Source organism: Myotis yumanensis, unplaced genomic scaffold (genome assembly GCF_028538775.1).
Source record: "Myotis yumanensis isolate MYYU_CA2020_CCGP unplaced genomic scaffold, mMyoYum1.0.hap1 SCAF_14, whole genome shotgun sequence".
Classification (NCBI taxonomy): domain Eukaryota; kingdom Metazoa; phylum Chordata; class Mammalia; order Chiroptera; family Vespertilionidae; genus Myotis; species Myotis yumanensis.
Window position 1 is genome coordinate 37,782,950 of NW_027223765.1, and position 24,476 is coordinate 37,807,425.

Below are 24,476 nucleotides of genomic sequence, written 5' to 3' on the forward strand. Positions count from 1 at the left end.
ATACAGTCTACCTAATTATCTTCTTTTGATAGTATATTACAGTACAGTCTCATCTACAAGAGACGTGTTTCTTAGGCAATTTTATCCCCCTGGGAAATCCAATATTAAATCACAAAAACAGCTGCACATGCATCTTGAGCAGCGATAGTCACTTCCTTACTTAACAGAGTTTTATAAATAATATCTATTAGCCTACTATTATCCTCCTGTTTTTTCTAGATTATAGCAAGTTTGAGGGATAGGGTTGGTGGAGATGTGGAATATATATCCCCATGCACACTCTAAACAGGATAGCAGTACAGGGTGAATAAAAACCAACAACCACTATTACCTAAAGGCCAGTAATCTAAGGTGTACACAAGTAGGTAGCCACTGTGTGGCCTGAATAATGCCTCTGCATGTTCCTGAGGGTGAGCAGACTTGGATCCCAATGCCAACATGGTGTCCAGGGCTTGGGCCACGTTCTGGGAGCACACTAAGTGTGCTATCAGTTCTGATCCTTCCAATGTCCTAAATGTCCCTCAACTGACTCTCACCGGATGATGAACCTCAAACGCTTCCTCCTCCAAGAAGGCCTCCCTGATTCCCTAAGCTTGAGTTAGACATAGAATTTATGATTTGGAGGTCCCCTTAGAGATTCACAATCTAAATGACACTATTTTACAATGGAAGAAACTAAGGCGAGGGAGATTGTTGGCAAGGCTGCACAGGACAAGGACTCATGGCCCAATACCTGCCTCACCTCAGTACACTGAAATATTTATATCCAAATAGTTTTTAAGTTGTAATTGGAAGAAGGAGACCAATTTGTAAGAGTGCTAATTGCCAAGTAATGGAGATACAAACATGCAGGAGAAATGGCTCCAGGTCCCTCTGAAGGCATGGCCTGGGCAAGCTGGGAAGTACCCTGGAGGCTATGACAGGAAGAACTGTATCTGAAGATCCTGGGCTGGCACACGGTAGAGCCTCAGGAAAAGCGTGCGGAAGAAATGAGCTAATATCTATAATAGCATCCAAGTAGGCACCACCTATTTTAAGAGGAAGGAGAGATGACCCTAAATATCTTGACAAGTCAAGAAAAAAATCCCTCAATTATAAAAATCTTTGGAGCTGTGGTTTAGGGGTCTAACATAGACTGATAGATGTATTCTGCCTGTGAGAAGGACATGCATTTGGACAGGTCAGAGGGCAGAGTGTGATGGGCTGAATTGTGTTCCATAAAATTCATATGTTGAACTCCCAACCTCAGAATGTGATTGTATTTGGAGATAAGGTCTTTAAAGAGGTAATTAAGTTAAATGAGGTCACTGAGGTGAGCCCTCATCTAATAGGACTGGTGTCCTTAGAAGGGGAAATTTGGTGCAGACATAGACTGCGCAGAGGGGAAGCCATGCGGAGACAAAAGGAGAGGACAGCCTCCTAAGAAGCCAACCAGCACCTTGATCTCAGATGTCCAGCCTCTGTAATTGTGAGAATATACATTTCTGCTGTTTGAGCCACCTGGTCCGTGGTGCTTTGTTATGGCAGCCTAGCAAACCAATACAACTGGGCACACATACCTTGAGATACACGTTTTCCAGTAAGCCATAGCCGCGAGCCTTCAACTCGGACAAATCGAGATTTTGTGGTTTTTCACACTACACGAATAGCTGTCATGCTGACCTTTCTACACCGACAAAGGGCAATTTCATTGTCTCTTTTTCTTATTTCCACAGAGGATAATTATTTCCTAAGATATCTAACTTTAATAAGCTAACAAGAACATTTGAAGCAGGGGACATGATCTCTGTTCTATATCCACAGAAAGCTAGAGCATTAATTTCTAATCCAGATAACATTTTTCTGAGACTAATTTGCCACTTAACGCATGCGCTTGATTTCAAACATATGTTGACCAATAAGGGGGGAAAAAATGACTAGCTTTCTTTTTGGTTTTGTAGTTATAAACGTGAAGTGACCAAAATAACACTGTGTGCTTTATAGCTTTCCCAATCTCTTTTCACGTTTTATTTGATTGGAACCACAATCCTTTGAGGCGGAAGGATAAAGTTCCAATTTATAGATGAGGAAGCTGAGGCTCAAAGACTTACTGAAACAGCCTACTAGTGGTTGAGGAGGAACTGCAGTCCAATGATCCTTCTCCCGACCCAACCACTGACCTTTTAAGCCAGCCAAAGAAAGGGAACAGTTATTATCTAAGAGTTTCTACAAAGAGAAAGATGAATGGAGGTGTTTGTCGAGGCTTTTGGACCTGGGCTGCTATGAAAACAAGCTAATGTAGGATCCTGACATGACAAAGCATCTAGACCTCCTTATGGGATGATTCGTGCCTCTCCCCCTCTAATACATGTGATGAAGCCCTAACCCTCCTGCCTCAGAATATGGCCTTATTTACATGTAGGGTCACTGTAGGTGTAATTCGTTAAGATGAAGTCATGCCTGAGCAGGCTGGGTCCCTAATCCAATATAACTAGTGTCCTCAGGAAAGAAAGAAATTTGGACACAGACAGAGAGGTGATGCCATGTGACGATGAAGCAGAGGGTGGAGTAGTAATGCTTCCCCCAAGGAATGCCAGAGATGGCCAGCCGACCACCAGCAGCGGGGGCAGAGGACGAATAGCTTCTTCCTCAGACTCCAGAAGCGAGCAACCCTAATGACACCTTGCTTTTGGACTTCTTGCTTCCAGAACTGTGAGGCGATAAATGTCTTTTGTTCAAGCCACCACGTCAGTACCCCTTGCTGGAGCAGCCCTAGCAAACCAATAGGTCCTGTTGGCAAAGCTGCCCAGGTGACGAGTTTAGAGTCAACAGGCCCTGTCCGTGTCTGGCCCGGGAACGGCAGTTGTCTCCTCGACATTTCGTCCTCAAGGCTGCAATGTATCCACATAGTCCCTAGGACTTCAATTTACTACCAAGTAGAATGGTGAGCTTCTAACAAGTACCCATGAATGAGCCACAATGTCCAAGTTAGGCGCTGGGGGGAAGGGGCCAGGGCTCAGATGGCAGGGATCTCACAGTAGAGAAAGCTGCCCCCGAGAAGCCAGCTCCTGACATGGACCCACTACTCTCCTAAAACAGCTCCCCTTCTCCCTAGAAAACAGCCCAGTGATGCCTACCAAGGTGCTTCCCATGGTCTTGAAACAGCCTTTCTCTCGGCAATAACAATATGTAACATGCGTGTCTTCTCCCTCCTCGTCCTGTGTTAACCACATGTGTGTGCTGATACTGTCAGCAAAATGCCTTGATGCACATGGCCCTCTCTAGCCCGACGTCTGTTTGGAAGTCCTAACATCTGAACTGTCTACAGCACATTCCCATTTGGATGTCCAGTCATCGCTTCAATCTAAACCTATAAAGGCGGCAGGTACAGAAGACAGAGCAGAAGCAGAAAGAGACCTTCCTGTTCCAAGCTCTTTATGCCAGGAAGTTGTGTAACTCCTAGAAAACCATTTTTGAGCCTCAATGTTCCCATCCAAAAAAAAAAGCAAATGATTTATAAGGGCTTGTTCAGCTGTAAAATTCAGTTTTTTTTAAAAAAAAGAACCATCTAGCTTTTTGCGAGAATTTCATTACTTTTTTCTTATTCTCCAGACTTTGAACTTTGGGTTCTTCTCATTACTGCTTTTTCCAGCAAATCATGTTTATTCCTTTGAAAGGCCCTCTGCAGCATTTGACTCCAGATTCCAAATTTGTTACCACCAGCTGGCCCTTATCACAATCTGACACAAGTTTTTCCGTCCTGGAAACTTATCCCACTGCCCACTGTCTGCAATGATATGTATAAACTGGCCTTCCTAAAGCTTTGCTTTCTTTTCATGCACAAATCCTTCCAAGGTTGCCAGGCAGGTGAAGTTCAAACTTTGAAAGAACACAGTGGACCAACCAGAAGATTACCACTAATCTCATCTGTAGTTAGAATTCTAAGATATATTAATGTTTATTGAGGTTATAAATGTTTCAGACTCTAAGCTAGGGAGTTCCAATGTACTATCTCATTAAGTTTTCTTAACAATTCAGAAACAGTGGATTAGATCACATTTAGTACAGATAATTATTTGAATAGCCCGATCTATAGAGCCCACAAACTCTTCTAGTATTTTCCATACATTAATATTTTGTAATGTTTGAGAAATATTATGCAAACTGAAGTCAACGTATAGGTCTTGTTAGGAAGTGTTATTAGAAATTCCTATATTATCAGATAACAGAGTGCTCATATCCAGTAATTCCATAGCTATTTGAATGCCAAATAGCAATGATCTGCAGTTTTTCGGTTTTTGAGAATGTGACATAGATAGGTACATTTATGAATTCCTATGCAGAGTTCTACTTCAATCCTTAATTCATGAAATGCACATGGTATCTCTCATGCTAAGATGGCTTCTCAGAGAGGCCCTCCTCATCCTAATATGAAACAGCAACCCCACTCGGATCCCTTGACCTGCTTTATTTTTCTCCATAGCAATCATCATTGGCCTACTTTCCATATCTTTGCTGAAATGTGACCTCTAAGACTGTTGACTTTGTTTGGTTCATTGTTATATCTAGTTTTCAAAACAACCTTGACAGATAGACATTATCACCTCTATATTACCAGTATAAAGGGCTGATGTTCAAAACGGTTTAGTGACTTGTGCCAAGAATCTAACCCAAATCTGATCAACAAGGCCCATGGATGCCCCATAGGCAGTTCAATAAAGTTAACATGTTCTCTCGGGTACTCCAGCCAAACCCAGTTCTTGGTTGGAGTGGAACCTCCTACCTAGGAAATTTTGTACCTTGCTCTTCCAGGTAATTTGGCTTCTACTTTTTTTTGTCTATAGAATAGACTCCGCCCATCTTGTAGAGCCCTCTGCCTTTCTCTGGACTTGCAGATTCTGGGGCTCATTCTGCCACATATGTATATTCTTTTGCTTAAAAGTTTCACTTGCACACATCTGATCATGGAGGATCATGCTGGGCCCTCATGTCATGCTTGCTGTTCCCTCCCGGGCATGCCCTTGGTATAGGAGGTGCTTCAGGACAGATGGTTGACTTGATTGGTAGTCAGCCAAGAGCAGGTTGACTGCATTGGCCAAACTTACCAGTACAAAAGCCAGAGTTTATTCCTTCATTATGTGCATTCGGTGAACCTGAACTTGGGGTCACTCAGCTTAGAGGAGTTTTTATTCCATTTCATCTTGGCCTAGCTTTATGAAAGTTCTGATAAAGGGAGTCCAATATAGCACTTAATAAACTGTAGTATGTTTTGGTAGCAGCAGAAATTAAGGTACGTGAAGCAGGGCTCATTCCCCCAAATCTTAATGAAGACATCAGATTAGTAGAAGAAATCACCTCGGAGAGTGAATGGTCTGCACGCTGGTCCCTTTTAGTTCCTCAAGAGTCACATGCCATCCTCCACACCAAGGCCTTGAATAAGTCAGTACCTCTACTTCTCACATCCTGACTTTGGAATGTGGCAACTTGCCTAGGCTAACCTGCAACATTTCTCAGATTTGCCTTCCCTGGATGTTTCCAGTTAAGGTAACTAGACCACAAGGGAGGTTCTTGCATGAGATTTAAAAGACAGAAATGAAGCACCACCATTTGTTAGTTCATGCCCATAATGAACTTATCCTATGAGCCTAAAACTGCCCTACATTCTTCTAGATCCTCCTTCATGCAGGTGTGGGATGTAGGTGTCTAGCTCCATGACACACCACCAAGGTCAGAAGTACCACACACCAACACAAGTGCGTGTCAGCCCTTATGGGTTCCAGCTTGTCCCTGTTGTCTCCCATTTTACACCCTCTTCTTTACACCACTGCCTGCCCTGTGGCCTTTGAGTTCCAGCATCAAACACCAAGACAACCATCTGACAGACACTGCTTCGCTGGCTCCCACAACTGCCTCACGGTCCTGCCACTCATACAGAACCTTGGCTAAGTCTTTCATGTTTCAGCGCCATCCTGCTTGGAACGAGGTCAATCCTACCCTGTTCCATGCTCCCTAGTCCTACACCGCTCTCCAGAGCACTCATCACCATTACAATTTTCCATGTATTTGTGGGGTTACATAAAGAATGGCTGCTTCCTCATCTGACCACAGCTCTTGAAAGCAAGGGCCATGCTCATGTTCCATAGGCAGTTCTGTTGTACCCTTCACTCACTGTATGCATTCAACTGATCTTTGTGGGATGGATGAGCAGGGAGCAGATTTGTCCAAAGCCAAGATGGTCCACTGCATTTTGAAAGGAAGGGCAACATGGCACAGCAAGGACAGTATGGAAAGAAAGTTTCATGGCTAGGTGTTGCTCATCTTTTCATCCCACATGCCTACCGCAGAATAGATCCTTCATAAATATATACATTGAACTATATACACGGACACCCTAATGTCCATCCCTGGGCTATTTATGAAGTTCTGCTCTAGAACCTTGAGAATAAGAATGCCCTGGTATACTGCTTTGGGGTAAATCATCTTACCTCTCCAAGCACCAGTTCTGTTATCTGAAATATGGAGCTCACCACACCTTCGTGGAACTGAATACTAAGAGAGCTCATAGATGTAGACATACACTTACAAAGCCTGACGGGGGAGAGCATTTCCCCAGGTCATAAGCAAAATTTAACAACCTCTTCCTACTTTTTCTCAGTCCAATCCATCACGTTCCACTTGCTTCTCTTGGTGACAAACCCGCCAGGATTTCAGTGGTGTCAAAACATAGCTGGGCTGCCACAGCTACGCCCGTGTCAGCTTTTCCCATTATAAATTCCTATTTTCGAGAGCTCCGTGTGTTAGTGGAGCCTCTGTGGTTTCATCATTGCTGTAATTGCTGTGAGCCACCACTCCCTCCCAGGATGTGGGTAAGAAAGACATGTTTGGAATATACAATAAGCACTTCAGCTCCCTGTCACTCTCATCGGGCAGGGCTAATGCCATCCACATTTTACAGGTGCATTCTGGTAGGTGCTAATTCCATCTCTGATTCTTTTGGCAGGGTCCAAGTTTGTGTTTAATTAACTAAATGACTTGAGCCATCCAATTCGTGTTGCCTCCAATGTAGCACAATTAGAGCACATGGTAGCCATGGAAACCCTTGGCTCCATCATAATTCCTAAAACACGGATGGCTTATATTTGAGCCCCACTAATTCTCGACTCTCCACAGCATACGTTTATGGTTATTGTTAAGTGGGGATTTGGCCACTTTGGAATGTGATGTGCAGCTCCTCATTTCAAATGAATGCCATCAGAAGGAGTCTGTCATTTCACTTATGTCTGCTAAGTTCCAATCATTCCCAGATCCCTCATATTTATGTTCAATTAGGGAGAAATTGCAGTCCATAAAAAAATGGATATGAATTCTCGGTGGGGGTGGGGAACTGCATCCCTTTTTCCATGATATAAAAGGGAGAAGATAAAAGTCTGTGTTGAACTAAAACAGTGACGACCTTGAAATTAATTATTCACCTCCTTCCCTAAGGTGGGTTGTTCTCCCTTCGCCCTTGTGGCTAGAATATTCGTTTTGATAATTTTACCACCAGGGTCTGCCCCACCGGAAGGAAAACAGAGGTGCCCTGTGGGAATTCTGGACAAAGCTGCTGTAACATACTGGCAAGAAGATGAAATTGCCTTCTCCCAAACAGAAGTTGCTAAATGGGAGTTTACAAATTGGGTCATTTTAAAGCAATTTCTATACTCTATGACCATATATAAAAAATAAAGAGAAAAGTAAAATACTCCATTCCTCTACCAGTATGTAAGTCGTTGCAGAAATAAAGCCAATATATGTCTACGTGTACCACTTATAGAACACTGGGGCTGGCCCCAGGGCTGGTACATGGCCTTGTATGCTGTAAGTATAAATAGACCGTGCTGCCATTCTACTCACTTCCCACAACTCTGTTTCTGGAAAGAACTATGGTTTTAAGTCATCATCGTTCATTGAGACAGTCACTTAATTATCTAAAATCCTGAAAAATAACCTTCTATCCTCAAAAGGTGTTATACTTAGTTGAGTTGCCAAATAAAATATAGGACACCTAATTAAATTTAAATTCCAGATAAACACCAGATGCATTTTTAGTAGATGTCTCAAATAGTGTCTATTTTATACTAAAAATGGTTCACAGTTTACTTAATATTCAAGTTTAATTGTGCATTGTGCATATTTATTTGTTATATCTGGCAACCCTAGGAGTAAGATTTTTGTAATTGCTTTTTTTTCAGTCCTCAAACACTATAAACACTACTAATAATGATAAAGGTCTCTCTCTTTTTCCACTTCCTCATACTAGTGATGAATACTCAGCTCTCCTCAGAGGCCAGGCAACAAGGGGAGTGGGCAGACATGTGGGTGAAGGAAATCTAAAGACCGCTGGGGTATTTGTGGTCTGTAATCAGTTAGCTGCACTTTCTAGAAGAGGGGAGAGACAGAATTTTAAGAAAAATGGCATTTGGCTGCTGAAATATTTTTCCAATATCTGCCTCACTCATCATGCACAATTAAGGCGAGATCTGATGGAAGATGAAGAAAGTGAGCTGAGACTATAAGACAAAATGTTATGAGACTACTTTCAACAGTAAAGATTTAAGAAATAAAAAATGTTATGAGACCATTTAAAAACACAAGGCTTAGTGTAGGACTGCAAGACATTTGTTCCAACGGAGACTTTTCTGATAAGAAGTTGCCTTTTAAAAATCTACCTGAGTAAACCCTCTACACATTGACCCCACCATACGCAGGCACATGTTCCATGAATAAATTTGCTTCATTAAAAAGAAGTTCCAGCCTGGCTGGTGTGGCTCAGTGGTTGAGCATCAACCCATTGAACTAGGAGGTCACTAGTTCAATTCCTGGTCAGGGTACATGCCCAGGTGGCGGGCTTGATCTGCAGGAGGGAGCATGCAGGAGGCAGCCAGTAGATTTTGATGTTTCTCTCTCATCGATGTTTCCATCTCTTTACCATCTCCCTTCCTCTTGAACCATTTTTTTTTTTTTTTAGAAAAGAAATCCCAGTGTAAAGTTCAGCACAGGGAATACAATCAATAATATTGTAATAATTATGGTACCAGGTGGGTACTTGAGTTATTGGGGGGATTGTGTCATCAATTATATAACTAACCACTATGCTGTACACCTGAAACTAATATAACATAATATTGAATGTAAAAAAAATTAAAATTAAAAAATTAAAAAAATAACATGTTTGCACTTAAAAAAAAGCAATCCCTGGATAACTTCCATGTTTTGTTGCTCTTGCTCAGAAGACCTACGAACAAAGATAGCAGTGGACAGTGATCCGTGCAGGACTGACCGTTTCACAGAGGCTTTTGAAGTCACCCCTAAGATGTTCACTTTGTTCCGAAAATGAACTCCACTCAGTCAGGCTGTTTCGTACCCAGGTCCCGGGTATCTCACTTTTGGTCTTCCCGGCACCTCCTGAGACCAGTCCGACCTTCCGATGCAAAGATGGACATTTTCCCACCCATTTCTTCCTGGCTTGTCAGTGCCCACAGGCTGACTCAGAGCCATCGCACTGTCCAATTTAGACTTTTACTGACACCTGACATTTAAGAAATATCCCAAACCTTCCATTTCATTAGGTAAGGCCAATTTAGTCTTCACATGAGGTTGATAACCTAAATTGTTAGCAGGAGCTGTGTCATCAGTAGGGAGGATAAACTTGTCTTCAAATGACATCTAATTACCTTCATTAAGGACGACAGCATTCCGTGACACGCGTTTGCAAAGTGGGCAGACGAAAATAGACCTGGAGCATCTTGCTTCCTGCACCTCCAGGCTTCCTCCCGCCTCCGCCCCGCCTGTGTCTATCGTTGAACTCTCTCGCATTATGGTCACAGGAAACACTGCTCACACACTCTCCGGCTGAAGATACCATTTTCGGAAAGTGAATCCTGTTTTTGGTCCCTGGACCTCTGATGAGAAAGACTTTCCTAAAGCTGCGCTCTTGAGAGATTTGCATTTTCCTAAGGGACTGGAAGTGGTCATTTCTGCTTGCAGGTTAGTGCCCATGGTCAAGAGAATTAGACCTTCAAATGGCCTTTCTGTCTTATTATCAGGAAGCAGCTGGGGCCAGGTCCCGCCCACTGTAATCTTACCCTCCAGGGTATGTTCTAAGTGAGTGAGTACATGGAGCAGGTGATGGCATCTCCTGGGAAAGAGATGGGGTTTTGAGTTGGTTACTCATGCAGAGGAATCTAGGTTACAGTCAAAATAGACTTTTTTTCCCCCAAATGATAAGAGAAAATTTATTTAGAAAGTTACAGAAGTAGTAGAAGTGAGCCAGCTGGGCTGCGTAGGCTCAGGAAACAAGTTCCAGAAGTAAAGACAGGGCCCTTGGAGCTAAGGGAGGGAAAGGGAAAGGGAGAGGGAAAGCTTTCAGGGGAAGAAGAGGCAGAAGGAAAGGTGCAGGGATCATCCCTAGAGGGGGAGCCCTAAGATAGACTTTTTGAAAGAAGGTTCATCCAGACTCAGTTCAGTATAGAGTCTGCTCTTACTCTGTGTGACATTTGATTGGGTCCTTTAAAGTTACAATTGGCAACAGAAAATAAACTACTCAGGCCTGCATTAACTGAAACAAACAAACAAACAACAACAACAAAAACAACTCATGCCCTAACCGGTTTGGCTCAGTGGATAGAGCATCGGCCTGTGGACTGAAGGGTCCCAGGTTTGATTCCGGTCAAGGGCATGTACCTTGGTTGCGGGCACATACCCAGTAGGGAATGTGCAGGAGGCAGCTGATTGATGTTTCTCTCTCATTGATTCTAACTCTCTATTCCTCTCCCTTCCTCTCTGTAAAAAAATCAATAAAATATAAAACAACAACAACAAAAAACTCCCTCCTCTCTCCCAGCTTGTCTCCAACCACTCAGAAAGCATCCATTTCCTAAACACTCCTTTTTTTTTTTTAAATATATTTTATTGATTTTTTACAGAGAGGAAGGGAAAGGGATAGAGAGTTAGAAACATCGATGAGAGAGAAAAATCGATCAGCTGCCTCCTGCACACTCCCTACTGGGGATGTGCCCGCAACCAAGATACTTGCCCTTGACCGGAATCGAACCTGGGACCCTTGAGTCCGCAGGCTGACGCTCTATCCACTGAGCCAAACCAGTTAGGGCATAAACACTCCTTTTGATAGCCGAGCACACAGCCTTGATTGCCGAGATAGCTTTGGCCAGCTAGACCGGTATTTGGGCATGAATGTATGCTGTGTAAGTTCCAGAGGCCAATGTGCTTTCTAAGTAAGAACTCACTTAAGGATCACATGACCCTACTATGTAGAGATTATAATCACTCCATTTCACAAATGAAGAAACTGAGGCCAGAAAGATTACGTGATTTACTCAAATTACCCACAGTTCCTTCATGAGGAAATGGGTTTTGATTCTTCTTTTTACACGAGAGAAAGAAAAAAAGTTAAGGACTGAATTGGCCAACAGTGACCATGCACTTGCTGTGTGCCTGCCACTGGAACCAAGCTTCAGCCACTCTTCTCTCCAACATTCGGTGCTGTCAGTAACCCCCCCCCCCCCTCCACCTCCTCACCCTCCTGCCTTTGCATGTGAGACACCAGAAGGCCCGAGACAGGCAAAGTGATTTGCCCAGGCGCCACTGAGCAGGATCAGACTCTTTTTTTTTTTTTTTTTTTAAATATATTTTTTATTGATTTTTTACAGAGAGGAAGGGAGAGAGATAGAGAGTTAGAAACATCGATGAGAGAGAAACATCGATCACCTGCCTCCTGCACATCTCCTACTGGGGATGTGCCCGCAACCCACGTACATGCCCTTGACCGGAATCGAACCTGGGACCCTTCAGTCCGCAGGCCGACGCTCTATCCACTGAGCCAAACCGGTTTCGGCAGGATCAGACTCTTAACAGCAGCGCTTGGAACCCTGCTCCCACCACCCCTCACCCCAGTGCCCTGAGGTTTACTACTAAATTGAAATGGTTTTAATTTATATACAAATAAGTCCTATTCTTGAAAACAATCAACATTTGGAATCGCTTGTCATAGAGACTCTCCCAAAATCTCCTCCAGACCTTTGATCTCTGGTGAGACTTTAAGGATCTTGCAGCCTTGCTGCTTTCCCTGTCACTTGGTTCGCGCAACTCTGTCTTGAACCCTGTCCCCTCTGTCTCAGACCCTGTCCCCTCTCTCTCAGATCCTGTCCCCTCTGTCTTGGATCCTGTCCCTTGGGTCTCAGAGTTCTTTGCTATTTGATGGGTTTTCCTCCCTTTGATTTATTTTGTGTTCCATACTTGCAAGAATTCTTTATATTTTCTCTTCTCTTTGGTTTGCTAACTAGACTTTTGCCCATTCTGTCGAGCTTTTGCTTTACGGTTCCTGAGTTATTGTTTTCTTAGAAAGTTCTTCCCATTGCAATGTTTTTCAAATTTATATTACATATATAGAGATTTTTATTTTAGCTGTCTTATCTCTCTCCAGTTTCCCTTTGTGCAAGATGTGAAGTATGGACTGAAGTAGTTTTTCCTTCTATAATGGACATCCAGCTCATCCCACATTATCACTGAGCAGAAACACCGTTACTTCTTGAGTTGCAACGACACTATGATTAGAAACCCAATTTTCCCAATACACCTGGCTGTTTCTGTACTTGCTACTATATCCCACTGAGCACTGTATCCAACCTTACAACAGTATCACAGCATTTTAATTACTTTGGCCTTAACTGCAATCTTGCCATGTAGTCCGGGAAGTCACTGATAATGCTTTTCCAAACTTGTCTTCATTACTTATGTTTTTCTCCCAGATTACCTTTAGAATTGGTTTGCCTATTCTATTAACATTCTTATCAGTATTCCATTGAATCTATATGTTAATTTGGCACTGACAATCCTCCTCTCCAAAAGTCTATCTCTCCATTCAATTTTTTTTAAAGCACTGAAGTCATCAATGATGGCAATAAAGCTGAAGAAAACCTGTTGCCAAATTCATCAGTAACTTCAGGATTTTCCATTGTTTTTGATCAAATGATTTTTGAGGTCCATTTATATGTCTTACCTACAGCCTAAAAAGTCTACTATAAACATGTAGGAGAAACCAAAGCTATCCCCATCTGCTAAGGAGAGCAAAACATACAGACAATAAACACATGGTCCAGAACAGGGGTCCTCAAACTTTTTAAACAGGGGGCCAGTTCACTGTCCCTCAGACCGTTGGAGGGCCGGACTATAGTTTAAAAAAAAACTATGAACAAATTCCTATGCACACTGCACATATCTTATTTTGAAGTAAAAAAACAAAACGGGAACAAATACAATATTTGTATTTGCATGTGGCCCGTGGGCCGTAGTTTGAGGACCCCTGGTCCAGAAGCTAATGAGCTCTAGATGGTGGTCGCAGGAAAGCTCTGTGGCCTGAGTCAGGAAGGACTGATTACCGACACCTTTTTTCTGTCAATGACCATTTGGATATTCATAACATTATTTGAGGGCCATACAGAATTATCAACTTAAAAATCAGCCTGCTATATTTGGCCAAACACCTAATTAACTCATCCCGAATGACATGGGCCTTGTAACGGCCCCCGGCCTCGACGTTCCCCACCCCTGATACACAGAGGATGGGAATTTAGCTGGGTCCTGATAGACCTATTGGAAGTTTTGAGCAATGAGTGAAATCACCAAGGTATTAGCTTATATACATTCTGAGTTAGCATTTTTGGATTTAAAGTTCAAGGATAGTCTATGTTACAAGCACACGAACTACAGATTTATGTACTTGAAAATATTCTAAGCTGTAGAGAAAACTTTGTTTTCTTTGGGGGGGAGTAGAGCATTTTGTGTAGAAAGAGCTGGACACTTTCCAATTTAGAAGAGTCAAAAAGTTTGTGCAAAATGTTGCCAGCAGTAAAGTCTGTTAGCATAAGACATTGTATTTTCTGCTTAGAAAGTAAACATTTTTTTATTTGACCTTTAAGTAGTAGCTAAATATAGTATCATTAAAAATTACATTGCAGGGCATGCCTGCTTATAGCATACTAGGCCCTTCATTTCAACTCTTCCACTGAGGATAATTAGAGAAACTGAAGAGAAATTTTAAAATTTGTCTATCTAGCTACCTAATCTATTTTAAGACATTGAAAAGTTAAAGAAAAAAAGGAGAGAAGAAATATGGGGAAAGGGCCCTAACTGGTTTGGCTCAGTGGATAGAGCATTGGCCTGCAGACTCAAGGATCCCAGGTTCAATTCTGGACAAGGGCATGTACCTTGGTTGCGGGCACATCCCCAGTAGGGGGTGTGAAGGAGGCAGCTGATCGATATTTCTCTCTCATCAATGTTTCTAACTCTCTATCCCTCTCCCTTCCTCTCTGTAAAAAAATCAATAATATATACTTAAAAAAAGAAATATGGGGAAAGGATCCTAAGAAAAGTGTGGGGGGGGGAGTGGGGAGTCAGAGAAGTAATTCTTGTATTCTGAGAAGTTTTTTTGTTGTTGTTGTTTTAACTTTTCCCTCTTCTATTTGTTTTCCCAAGAGCCATCTGATATGGAAAACCATATATATATATTTGGGTTTGAGACCTAAAAGGCCTTAAACTAGGACTATGGACTACTTAGAAATACACCAGCATTCATAAGGAATAGCTTAGGCTTGCTAAGTAGTGAACATTCACCTTCTCTGGGGAAAATATTATCTCTTCTAATTATCTATATGGATCACCCATATGAATCATTAGGTATTAATTACTAGGTATTCAAGGAAATGGGATTGAAAAGTGCATAGGCCTAATGGCAGATTAATTAGGACACAGCTCGAAAGAAAACAGATGAATTAGAAAATTATGGAAAATAAGAGATGCGTTAAGACATTCCTAGTTACTTAAACTTAAGAGTCTTAGTATAAATTGAAAGTGAGAATGGGAAAGAAGTAATATTTAAATAGATAATGGCTGAGAGTTTCTAAAACTGATAAAATATGATGAAAGAGAATAACACACAGATTCCAAAAGTGCTAAAAACCCTATGGCAGGATGGGCACGCGCGTGCGCACACACACACACACACACACACACACAGTTTATGAAAACCAAAGAGGAAATCTTGGAAATCATGAGAGGGGAAAAAGAACAACCATAATACTTTCAAAGGAGGAAAAAAATAACTTATTTCTCAACAGAGAAACAATGTAAGTCTAAGACCACATAACACATCTTTAAAGTGGAACTAAATTTCCAAACAAAAACTAAAGTGTTCAGTGGGTATGACACAGGCAGAAGGAAAACTGAGTTCAGATCACAGTTCAGAGATTTAAGAAGAAATGAAGGATCAGAAAGAATAAATAAGTGGGTTGATATACAGGAATCTTAAATTTATTATACAGTAATAGTGTCTTTGGGGGTATAAAATGCAAGATCGCAGTAGCATTTAAATAAAGGAGGAAATTCATGGAATTGCTATTCTAAGACCAGCATGATCAGAAGAAATGGTAAAAGCAATAATTCACATTAGAATTCTATTCTATAATACCAGTTGTAATTGTACTAAACACTTGCATAAAAGGTTGATGCAGGAGTGAAAGGATATATATATATATATATATATATATATATATATATTCTTTCTTGCTGTACTTTGGATTAATGAAAAATGACAAACTCAAAGTGAACTGAAAGGAAAAGACTAAGCTCACCTGATAAGATTATAAAATACTTTCCCACTGCCCATTTTAAATATAAGGGCATGGAGATTTGAAAGTAAAAGAATAAAAAATATATCTTCCTCTTGAGCTCTTGAAATTCATTTGGGGAGTGGGCCAGTCAAGATCATGGATTCTAGGTTTTTACCACCAATTTCCCCAGCACAACAACCATACTGAGGAGTCAGGGACAGGACGGAGGGAGCAGGGGACTTCTGGGATGTAGAACTGTTCTGATTAGTAATTTGGATGCAGGTTATCTGGATGTTCATTTTATGAAAATTAACACCTGTGCCTATATGATTCAGGGACTTAATTTATCAGTTATTTTTTAAAGTAAGGTTTTCTACAAGTTCACAGTGACATTATCAGAAATTTTTAAACACAGGGTAGGGCAAAAGTCGGGTTACAGTTGTTCATATGAAAATATAATAATTAATAAATAATAATACAAGAATAAACCCTGTGTTTCACATACTCACACCTGTGAGCCTACCTTTGCCCTACCCTATATAAAAATAGGTTTGACCAGAGTTTCCCAATACCTGGACTTAGGCATGATATGCAGATCAGTCAAAGTGTCAAAACATGAGCTCTCGATGTCAGAGGTTGAGACATTAGTAATATTAGTACCTTTTGAATTGGTTTAGATGATGCTAGCACACATCTTTGTCTGGAAGGAGTCTTAGAGAGGAGACTGAGGCCCAAGTCACCTACTTATCCAGGCACAGGACATGGGTTTGGGGGAATGCAGAAAGATGTTCTTCTTTGTCAAAGTAAAATGTAAAGATTCTTCAACTTCTAGGGAAAAACAGCAACTCTGTATGTACCCTGGGACCATGTGGACATTTTCTCCTTCACTTCCCTGTCCTGGGAGAAGTGGTTGCCTTATGTTTATTTTCTGAGTGTCAGGGATGAATAATGCCACATATTAAAGTGTTCATCAAATGTCCAGTCACCATCTGGGCTAGAATCTAGCTGCCTTTCAAATGTTTTGTCAGATATAATTGAATCGTGTTGAAATATGCCCGGCATTACGGTTGGGATGTTCAATGCATAGAGTAAGTCTTAGTGGAGAACAATAATGGAGGCATGTTTTTTTATTGACAAAATAAACCAAACACTTCTATCTGTGCCTTTAAGCAAAATCTCATTAATCTGGTAGTCACTGATTCCAAACCCACATTCATTCAGACTGAATGAAATAAGCAGAATTTAACTCAGCAAATGAAGAGTATTTCCTAGGTAAACCGAAAGGGTAAATGTATTGAAAAATTGTTTTGAAGGTCTTTACATCATATAAATACATTTTAAAAGACTTAGAGACACCAATTATATATTCATGTTGCTGATAATTATATGTTCATATTATCTGTTCATTAAAGCAGCTCATTAATGTACTCTGAAAGAATAATTGGTTTAAGTTGCTATGCATATTTAAAAGAAATGAAACTCTGCTTCCTTAAAGATAAGCAATGGCTCTTTCACTGAATCTAATTGGTCTTCTCCACAAATTAATTCAAATTCACACAGTTTTACTGAAGTTGTCTTTAAGACAACTTGGTGCCGAGTAAATTACTTTCTCTCTTCTAAATCTAAATCTTCCCAGAAATTAACAGGTCTGAATGTGTAGCTCCAAAATCTTTAGTAGTTATCCATCCAAAATCCCTTCTAACCTTCCTCTTAATTCTGCTATTATGGCTCTTCAGCTGTCTTACTTTCTTCAATTTAATGTATTCCATTTCCTCCCAGAGTTAGAGCTTAGTTTTTCCGTGATCCTTTTGAACTTGGCCACTCACTCTAAACCAGACCTACTCTGACTTGAACAGTTCTGGGAGTTTCAACCCTCTCCAAAAGCTAGGCTCCTCTTTGACTTCTGCACATCTTAGCCCATGGCATATAGAATACATATCACTCAATGGTTTTAAACACTTTATAATATTATCTCAATTTAATTCTGAAAACAAATGAAGTACTGCAATTATTTGTATGCCCATTTTATAGATGAAGAAACTGAGGCACAGAGAGGTTAAATAAACCTAAGTATTGAGCAAATTGGGCCTTTGAAGTCTGACTCTGGAGCTAGGCTCTTTACTGCTAAGCTACCAACGACTCTGCCATGCTGTATCATTAATACTATGAACACGGATTACACTCCAAGACTTTAAAAGGGTGTAAGAAAGCAATCCAGCAAAGCCACACAGATTAAAGGATGAGTCTAAGAAAAGTCAAGGGACTTCAAGGTGACAAAATTAGATTAAAATTCCAGGATACTGCCATAGTACAAAGCTCTTTCTACAATAGTCTTCATGGAAATTATGAATTTATTTAAAAACTGTCCATAGCTATTGATTGATGATTTTTGCACTATCAAACTGTGAATTGACTTTCAAATCCCAGCTCTCTAGACATATCTTCTGTTTGTAGGACTAGGTGCATAAAGCTGTGCTTTTCTTTCTTTAATGGGCACATACAGATCACATGAAGATCTTGTTAAAATACAGATGCTGGTTCAGGAATCAGGCCTAAGATCATTCTGCATTTCTGCAAGGCTCCTACATGTGCCAATATTATTAGTCTAAGGGTCCAGATTTAGGAGCAAGAACACAGTTGTTTCAGTTCTTTGGGCTCCATTTTCCATTTCCTGTCATTGGGAGGCTTGGCCTCAGGAATTAAAAACCCCCATTGGGCTCTAGTAAGTCTATGACAACTTCACTTGTTTCTCCCTGGCCCCTCTCTTCTGATTTCTTTATCCTTTTGGCTGACTTCCAACTTGTCCTATGGAACTAACTAAGCAGAACCATGTGATCTACAGTGACCTGGGAGGCAATGACTGAGTAAGAACAAGAGCCACTCTCCATAGCACAATCATGGAGGGATTCTCTGAGTAGGTGACTTTTGTGCTCAGACCAGAGGTATCAGAGATACTTAAGAAAGAGAGTTCTGTACTGATCAGAAGGTTGTATAGAAATAACACGTAATAGCAACCGAGCATCACGTGTTCCACAAATAGAAAGAGAAAGCTTGGGGTGGAGGGCAACACACTGGGTGAGCATGGTTAAAAGAGCAGGGACCATGCCCAGTGGGTCCTTGTAGTCTCTAAATTCTATACTTTCTACATAGAGTGGTGGATGCAATGAGAAGCTACTAGAAAGTTCTAATTGGGTAAAAACATAGTTTTTACATTTTAAAAATCACTTTCACACTTTTGTGGAGAAGAAAGGATGGGAATGAGGATAGAATTGGAGAGCCCAGTCCAGAGCTGTGACAGTGGCTAGGAAGGATGGAGGTGTGGACTCAGGTGGTAGCAATGAAAACCCAAAGAGCAACAGGTTACAGATATATTTTTGGCGGAAGGACTTGATCAGAGGCCATTTCCTCTTCCCCAAAGGGTGCTCTGCATCCCCACGTTTCCTTCCTAAATTCCCTGTTTCCTCCTCACCACATCACACAGTCATCTGTATATCATAGCTCACTCTTCTCACCACCACCCTTCTCTATCAGTTACATGCCCCTTGATATAGTAAGACAAGAGTTTTCTATAATGATTATTCATCACTATTGGTCAGGCACTGTTCAAAAAAAATGCAATTGGATCATTCCATTTAATCCAAGAAGGTAAGTACTAATAGCATCTCTACTCATAGATGAGGAATATGAGGCTCAGCAAACATACTGTGCACAAGGTTTGGAATATTCATACACATTTGCAGAATTAAATTAAATATGGTCCATGAGGAAATGCACAAGTCCTTTCTACACATTCTCTCAGATTGCTTTGCATACAAATGCTATATAAATATTTGAGGCTGACAGTACTCCATTGACTCAGCTACGTCTAGGGAACAAAAACACTATTAATATACATTCAATATCTTTTTAATGACATTTGTTTTTTAGTTGCTCAGTTGAGGATGGTCCAAGCACAGTTTTAGCTAACCATATCCTGTTGGTTATAATCTTCCGTTTCAATGCACAGTGTGATGACTACAGGAGAAAACAAAAACAAAAGCAAAAAGCTTGCACCTCGAAGGACATGTGGCCCTGGGGGTTATCTGGAGGCTGTGACAGGTGAACATTTAGATTGCTACTGGGACAACAGAATAGGCCAGATATAATGACCTGAATCATGATTAAGAAACAAAGTCCCCAAATGCTCCTTGTGCCTACTCCATTTTGTCAGCTTTGCAATGGCTGACTTGCATTTTTCTGTTGCTTCTTTCTGTTAGGCTATTACCCACTGAAAACTAAAAATTCTCCCCAAATAGATAGGAGGTCATTTAGTTCTCAGTAGTAATTTCATGGCCATTGCCATGTATTTTAATAGAAATTAGAACATAAATGAAAATGCCTTATGACATGGCAGAGATTAGAAAATGCAATCTGGTTGTTTCATCTGCAGGGTAATTGCTTCATTGGACTAGACTGAAACCAATGTCAGCAGGGCTGCTGGAAATTTCTGGTAACGGACTGTCAAGTCAACTGGTATTAGAGGAGTGTCCAAATTACTTTGTAAAGCATCTCTATTAAGACTAAATCTTTATTCAGTAGATAATTCCTGAGTGGCTTTGCACATTTTTAAAGAAATAATTCCTTCAGGTAACTGCCACCACCAGGGATCAAAATCCGACACTATTTTAGACTTAAAACCAAAGCAACCTTTTAACCCAAGTTAGTTGGCCAAGAATTCTTCCAAGTGCCTCATATTCTGTTTACTATTGTCTATGGCTGTTTTTGTACAATAACAGAGCTGAGTAGTCATGACAGAGACCTTATACCCCAACAGTCTAAAGATTCACTCTTTGACCTACAGAAAAAGTTTACCAATGGCTGGGATGCTGTTTATAATACATAATTTCAGTTATTATTTAAAGTGTTTTCTTGGCCACAGCCTCACATCTTTTATTTAAATCTAGTATTTCCTAGGACAATGGAGTTAAGTTAGGGATACACACCAGCCACACCTATGAGGTTTTGTAAAAATGCAGATATGTAGGGCCTACTGCAGAAGGACTTAATCTCATTACTTAACGTGCTTGCCATTATAGTTGCTATGCCATTGGTATCCATGTATATGCTGTCTCAGGATTATTATATGTTATCTATCAAGATGTTTTCCTCTATAAAATTATTTTCATTTATTTTTTACAAATGATAGGTGGCATCTCTTTTCTTTGCAAGTAGCATTAATCATTATTCGTAGGGACATTTGTCTAAAACGCCTTTGGATAGGCTTTGCTATCTTGCTTTGCATGCTGCAGAAACAACTAAATTTCCTAGTGAGTTGCAGTATTCTCGATATGAACTCTATTCAGACCTTTCACATTTGAAAATGGCCCATAATAAATAACCGTGGCCGGTGTAAGGCTCTTTGTTTCCCCCTGACTTTCCTAAAGGCTGTGCAATCAGCTATAGTCCCTCTCAGAGCCCCGAGGAAAAGGACTGTATCAGACTTGGATGGCATCATTTGGACAAAACCAGGATTTCCAGGACTCTTTTTCATAAAAAAAAACAAACAAACAGCTTCAAGAGACTACTACCCAAGAGTACGAAAGAAAAAACATTAATTATCTAGGACTGAATGAACTAATAAGGGAAATTTTATTATTTGTTTGCAATATTGTTGATGTTGGCCTAATGTCCTATCATTTGAATAGATAAGGAGTCCCTTTTCTTTCTTGTTAAGCTATCTGTAACTCATAACAATGTGGTAAGCTCTGCTTTTGTAAACTGAAATCAAACATCTGATTTTCAGCTTTTCACACACTCTCCCAACTCCAATTCAGAAACTTTTATTGAATTTACTTACTTTACATGGCTCTTAGTTGTTTGCATAGATTCAATATTAGTCTTCCCATCCCTTTTACTGAAATATTGGTTATGTGACCAAAGCCTTGCCTGGCATATCATATTTGAGGATGACGTTCATTTAATCAGGCGTAGCAAGCCACTTTCAAAGAAGTAAGATTGACTTTCATGTGGGATATGAAATTGAAAGTAACAAATGAACAAACAAGGAAAATAAACAAACAAAAACTAATAGACACAGACAACAGTATGGTGGTTCCCAGAGGGAATGAGGGTAGGGGAGTGGTAAAGGGTAAAAGGGGCCCAATGTATGGTGATGGAAGATGATTTGACTTTGGGTGGTGGGCACACAACGCAATATAAAGATCATGTATAATAGAAATGTACACTTGAAACCTATATGATCTTATTAAACGATGTCACCCCAATAAATTTAACTTTAAAAACTTGACTTTTATGGAGCCCTCACAAGAACACTGGCCTGTACCTGGCATAATAGGGGCTCAGCATTACAGGTGGTAAAGAATATCACTTTCTGACAGGGCAAAAATATTTGAATAATTTGGGAGACTTGAGTAGAGAGAAACCCACATTTATAGATGCTGCAGGGAAATCTGGTAGAGTTTTTGGACTTGGCCTTCTAGCTTCAGAATGGCAAATGTTAGGGACTTTCAAAGCCAGTCTGAGATTTCTTATGGAAATTTCCAGCAAAGCCAACTTAAGCTGTCTTAAATAGCAAGTTAATACTTGCTGCACCTATGTAAATAACCAAGCTGAACCTACTGAGACCAGTCTTAGTTTTTAATCAAGAACAATCTCTTTATTTTTTGAGATTACTATTGGTCAAAAGCAGGGAAGACTATAAAAAATTGGGAATAAGCAAATGATTCTGATGTTTCCCATGGAAAACTATGTACATTTTAGAGCAAGGCATCCTAGATTATCTCATCTGTATCATAGACATGTACACTTGAAACCCACATAATATTAAGCAATGTCACCCTTTGAAGCCTTTCAAATATTTCACACTCTTTAACTTATAGTTAACTCACTGGAATAAAAAATAATCCTTGTCTTTAGCCAAACAGATAAATTTTGTCTATTATGTCCACAAGTCGAATTGCCCACCCCTTGGCAAAAACCAACTTTGTGTCTACTTGCATATTCATTTCAACTTTTCTTTACTGTATATAAATTTGTGCTTCTTTGATTTGTTCTTTGAATTGGTTACAGAAATCTTCCCGGTGCCCTCATTATCACAGTGTTATGAGTTACATAATACAATCTTAAACATGTGCATTAGCATTTTTAAAATAATTACTTGCAAAGTTGGATTTTTTTAATAGTACCAAATTAACTTGCATCCCACCTTCCTACTTGATTGAAACCTAAGAAAAATGCAGTAGTGAGGAGCAAACAAAAATCCTATCATTCTAGAACTTACATTCTAAAGGATGGAGAGGAACAATTAATTAAATTTAAGTGCATAAGTCACAGAGTGCATTTGAAGGTTACAGTGCTATGAGAGATATACAAGACACCATCTCTTTGAACTGCTGCTCTGGAAGTAAACTCACTTGCACATTTTTTCTCTGGGAGGTAGCAGAACCTAGAAAGATAACTTTTAAAATTCTAGTGTTACTTGTGGCTTATCAGAAGTCTTGATCTCTGTGACGTATATCACAAAACAGTAGAAAATTTGGGGCTGGGGACACTTAGAAAAGCAAAGAAATAATTTCCAAGAAGGTACATACCATGTTAACCAGTGATAACCTTCCCTTCCCCAGATTACAAAAGGCAGCTTCAGGTATGTGAATTAGGTTTTTGATTTGGCAGATAGATTGATTTTTTTTCTTTCATTAAACAAGTAAAGGGTTGCCCTTGAATATGTGTATGTACAGGTCTTTGGGAAAAGAAACCTGAGCTCTGTTGTAACAACTAAAAATAGACAGGTTGATTGAAAAACACATATGTGGGTATTAGGGCGACCTTCAATGGCGGTTCTAACTAGACAGAATTTCTTTCAGAAGTAGAGTCTACATCACAGATTTGTCGGAAATCACATGGCTGCGATTTTACGTCTGATTTACCAATACAATCAGTTCACAAGATATCACCCTTTTGTGCTTTGCTTATCAGAGTAAGTTACAACTTTTAAAAGCTTGACTAACTCATACCCAAATGCCAGCAAGGCTCTGGAAACAGTGTAGGTGGCTGGATTACTCATAGGTGGTAGGTATGGCAGAAAACCCTGATTTCCTGCTAAAAACATCAAAGCATGAAACTCTTCTGCTTCAAAGAATTTCACATTGACTGCTAGCCTACCTTAGAGAATTCTAATTTACGAAAACGTAATTTCATGTGCAATAACTTTCTTTATTATGAACAGTAGCAGGCAAATTGCATCTTCATAAAGATTTCTATTCCAAGAGCTCAAATCTCAGGAACTCAATGGAAGGCTAATTATGCGTGAGTAGTCCCTGATGCTGAAAGCAAGCAGGACACAGGGGACAGTGCAGGAGAGACGTGAATTGTTACCTCTGTGAGATAGTATCTCTTTCTGGTAGCAGGCATATGAATCTGTCAGTAATTACAGGGAGACGCATTCTGACATCCAGTTCTTTCTTTTTTATCTCTTCTGTAGATGATAATCAGAGAGATGGATGCTGAATGAATATGAAGAATAAAATATGGCAAAACAGAAAAGAGCTGTGTTCAGTCTTGGTGCTCGTTTTGTATCCGTTCTTTCACGGTGTGTAAGGCCGGATTCACAGTGTGCCACCTGACGCGGTGGGGGGAGGAAGGTGGTAATTCAGAGGCGTGAAATGCTGCTCCCTCCCTGCATGTGCTTGTGTGAAATTCCACTCTCAAGGCACCCAAAGCAGGTCTGCTTATAAATATTATCTCCTTACAGGCTTGCTCTCCCCTTATCTTCTTTCCCAAAGATAAATGTTGAACAAACACAGTGATTTTATTTTTTTTGTCCTGCGGATACGT

General features: G+C 40.3%; 1 protein-coding gene across 5 annotated transcripts in view; it reads right to left on the reverse strand.

The window, feature by feature from the left end:
• The window catches only part of GRM7 (glutamate metabotropic receptor 7), a 751,085-nt gene that overhangs the window by 105,494 nt on the left and 621,115 nt on the right, over nucleotides 1-24,476 (reverse strand). The gene's annotated exons all lie outside the window — the stretch shown is intronic.